This window comes from Scyliorhinus canicula, chromosome 1 (assembly GCF_902713615.1).
Source record: "Scyliorhinus canicula chromosome 1, sScyCan1.1, whole genome shotgun sequence".
NCBI lineage: Eukaryota > Metazoa > Chordata > Chondrichthyes > Carcharhiniformes > Scyliorhinidae > Scyliorhinus > Scyliorhinus canicula.
The window spans coordinates 129,968,822-129,973,216 of NC_052146.1; the positions used below are offsets into that span (position 1 = coordinate 129,968,822).

Genomic DNA, 4,395 nt, shown 5'->3' on the forward strand with positions numbered 1-4,395 from the left:
TACAATAGTGACTATATGTTAAAAAGCATTTCACTGGCTGTAAATTATCACGGTAGCTCAGTGGTAATAACTGTTGCTTCACAGCACCAGGGTCCCAGGTTCAATTCCCGGCTTGGGTCACTGTCTGTGTGGAGTCTGCACGTTCTCCCCGTCTCCGCATGGGTTTCCTCCGGGTGCTCCGGTTTCCTCCCACAAGTCCCAAAAGACATGCTGTTAGGTGAATGGGACATTCTGAATTCTCCCTCAGTATAACCGAACAGGCGCCAGAGTGTGGCGATTAGGGGATTTTCACAGTAACTTCATTGCAGTGTAATGTAAGCCTACTTGTGAACTTAATAAAGATTATTATTAGTATTAAAGCACTTTAGGACATACTATGGGCATGAAAGATGTTACATAAATCTTTCTAGCTTTTTTTTTTCCATACTGTAATTGTCAACACTCCAAGCTTTTTCTATTAACATTGTTAATTCCAAAACACCTTCACTGTTGAAACAGAGCCCAAATCTATATCGTTTGGAACACAATGTGCAAGTGAAACTTGTGGTTGACCTTATTCATCTTTTTTAGACAATGTAATTTTGCCCGCAGCTAGGATCAGGATGGAGGGCAACGCATGACAGAGTCTGTCAAATGAATTACATGATTGGAAATGAAGTTCCATTTCATTTTATTTTACTTCATGCGACAGGCCAACAGCATTCTCTGTAAATATCACAGCACTTTCTCAGTCTTCAACAATTAGAATTTTAGCTTTACTCTTAACTAATTAACCATCTATGACAAACTGCATTAAAGATATATTCTGTGACTAATAAGGGAGGCTAAAGTATTTTTCAAATTATTTGAGTCCTGAAAACCGTTGCTATCTGAGTTAGTTTACAAAGGTACAGCAAAGGATGTAGTTTTAACCTTAGGGATCTGACTCACTATGCTCTTGTAACTCGACAACACATAAACCACAGTATACCACGTTCACTCCAATTGAACATGTAGCATTTATGTCTCTACAATGTGGTACAATCAGTAATTGAACCAAGTACCATGAGTGGAATTATCATAAGGAAAACAGGATACTGGGTTGAGAAACAGGAAAACTTTAAATTATATTCTAAATAGGTATTTATACAACTTTACTCCAATTTAACCTGTTCTTTCAAAACATATTTTATGGAATCAATACAGAAGGTGCATTCCCTCTCACTCATTCACACCAGGAATTTCCAGTCAGAGGTATAATTTCAGGCCTTGTACATATCATTCCTATTTACTCCTAATTTTGCTGGAGCTGGTTATTGGTATATATTTAACTTGACTTATGTCAAGAGGAAGCCCAAATATCCATCTGGTACACCACAATGAGGATTTGACATGGTACAAGAGTCAATTTTTGCAGGATTTAAGCATAATCAAGTTCTGCTACACAAACATGCTGCTTTTTGGGTTTCTTATAGTTTCACAACATAAAAGGTTTTCTGTTATGATATTCAGTAATCCATGCCACAAATGCCATTAAAGTACCGTACCTACTTAACAAGATGAGCTAACCAAGATAAAGTGACAACCATTTTTACACTTCTATTGTAATTGGCTAAAAAGAGATTAAACCTATTAAAACGCAAGAAAGAGATTAGCACTGCAAATAATCCACATTAATAATAATAATATGTTTTAAGTTTCACATTTTGATATTAAGAATGTACTCCTTCATGTTTTCTCACCAGCCCTAGTGCAAGGAATGAAAGCCTGAAGGAACCAAAAATGATGCAAAAAAACTCTCGAGCTCTAATTTTCTGTAGATTTGTAGGTTGAATGTTCTGATAATACAGCAACTTGCTCTCAAATAGCATTTAGATCATGAACATCCCAATGCAATTTACTAATTGTACAAGTATTGTTTGCTAAATATGCACATTGTACCTGCATTTAAGTACCAAGCAATGATTACCAAAAGTGTTCTGTACAACAATGAACCTTGCCATTGAAAACTATTCACATTACTGGCTTGCTTTTCAAAAACGTAACCCATAATATCAATAATTAATTTTAAGCAGTTAGTATCATGTATCTTTAGAAACCTTTGCAAAATGCTATTCATGGTCAAGTTTTTTTTTAAACAGTTCACTATTATTACGAGGCGCTTCTTACCATTAGTTTATAATCATTTGCAGAATGATATATCCAACAGAATTTGCTAAAGACAACTACAGGGAATTGTTAGTTACCCAAAAAAATTCCACGTGGATAATTCATTTTAGATTGATTATTTGTGAAACATCAGAGTTTGTACAATACATCTACATGAAAAAACATTCCTTTAGATTTTCTATCCATCAGTTAAAACTATAAACACTAAAATGCTTCCATTCCAAAATCAATTTTAGCCACTAACTATTAAATTCAAATGGAATTAATTTTACATAATTTAATTTAAAAAGTTAAAGCTGTCGCAAATATAATGCTGAAACCCTAAAGGAATCAATTAATTCCCTCATGTCAGCTTGCCTCAGTTGTCCCAATCTCACCTCAGTAAGGAAGCTGGAGATTCAAATCCCAGGGGAGTATTAGTAACTTGTTTAACCTGATCCTATGGCACAGGATTGAAGGAGCACTGCATCGGAAGAAGTGGCATCTATTTGAACAAAGATCCTATGCCAAGATTAGTCTGTCCAACATCACTCAAAAAGGATGAGGGCAGTTCTCTGTGCTGGACATTTACCTCTGAATTTGCTTGTGCGCGAATCAGCAGCTGCGTTAAAGCAATTTGTTTATAAAGCTCGTAAAGCACACTAAAAATGCAAGTTATTTTATTTCCTCGAACATAAAAACCACCTGTTATTGCAAATATTAGGAAAAAAAGGTTTGATCACCCTAGCGATCACACATATTCTATCATACCTAGAAGACAAAACTGTCTAACGCTAGACTTTAAACTACAATCAACTGAATCATAATGACAACACTCGTATAACGGAAGGTAAATGATCAAAGCAGATTTCCCAAAATTAGGTACTTTTCGGCTGCAACCAACTTCCAGCTGGTACCGGCAGAAAATTCAGCGACCATATGGGAAAACCGGACAAAAAGAGGGCGGGTTAATAAACTCGTCAGTAAAGTCTGAACCGTCTCCCTGCTACTGCGGGAATGTGCGTGAAAAACACATCTGGGCAATTAATTTGAAAACAAATAAATTGTATCGGGCACCTGCCGCTCGGGCTCCACAAACGTCTGGTCAGAATCAGTCTCGCCGGAACAATATCCGGCTGTCACATAGCTGGCACATATTACTGTTGTTTACCGCGCCGTAGGATGTTCTGGTCCGGGTGCCGATCCTGACTCACCTGCTCACACGGTCTCTTCTGTCCCGATCTCTCTCACATTCTCTCCCCTGTTTTTCCTCCTCGGTCTCCTGGTTATTTCTTTCCGCTCTCGAATCTCTCTGGTTCTCTGCCCGCCTTCTCCCTATCCCCCTCGCTCGCTCCGCCCCTGATCTCGCTCTCTCTCTCTCTCTCCTCCACTGTCAGTTCTCCCTTCCCTGCTCTTGATGCCTAGTTAGCTACCACCACATCCTTTCCTCGCTATTCCCCTCTCTCCCACTAATATTCCTTCCTCTCTATCCCTCTTTCTCTCCCTTCCTCTCACTTCTGTATCGATCCCTCTCTCTGTAACTCCGTCCCCCTCGATCTATCTCCCTCTCTCTATAACCCTCCCCCTCTAGCTATCTCTCTCTCTCTGTAATTCCCTCCCCCTCTCTAACTCCCTCCCCTTCTCTCTCTCTATGTATGTAACTCCCTCCTTCTTTCACGATTCCCGGTAGCGGCGCCTCCTCCACTCCAGCGTCTGAAAACACACCGTCCGTCACTTCCGTTTATTGCCCCGCCCCCACAAATTATAAATAAATCAGTCGCGCCCATCAATACCCAACTCCCGCCGTTAACAACCCGTCAGTAAAATACCCACCAGCAAATCAACTGGGAATCAAGTCCTCCTTCGCGCGTTCAATCCCCTCAATGAGGTCGCCATGAGTCCGAACACAAACAGGCGTCCGGCGGAAACTGGAGCCGGGTACATTGGTTCCGAAGCGGCCGAGGGCGGGTATAATTATGGCAGCCAATCCAAAACAGGCTGTCTGAATCAGGCGGGATGAACTTAAATGTTGAGGAATTTAGCGAGAAAAGACCCACAATAATCCCACTTTCAGGCGCGGTGGTTTTTAAGATCCATTCACCTCCAGCGCCGCAGTGCGTCCAAATTGGGAACTCCGCTACCAATGTCAGGATGAACAGGACACACTCTTCAGGCTGTGCCGGGTGCCCCCCACGTGACACCTCTCTCCCTATTGGTCTGCCGGGCGCCTAGCGACAGTTGCTTGGGGGATGAGTCGCCCTCCTATTG

The 4,395-nt window shown here is 40.9% G+C and overlaps 1 protein-coding gene across 4 annotated transcripts in view; it reads right to left on the bottom strand.

Moving 5' to 3' along the window:
• Positions 1 to 4,305, bottom strand: part of kiaa0319l (KIAA0319-like ortholog) — a 150,783-nt gene extending 146,478 nt beyond the window's left edge. The window contains exon 1 of one of the 4 annotated variants that reach the window (XR_005460984.1): positions 3,961 to 4,305. The gene's annotated coding sequence lies outside the window, so the exon portion shown is untranslated. The other 3 variants (XM_038799958.1, XM_038799968.1, XM_038799977.1) reach the window with 3 other exon arrangements.
• Positions 4,306 to 4,395: the final 90 nt, after the last annotated feature.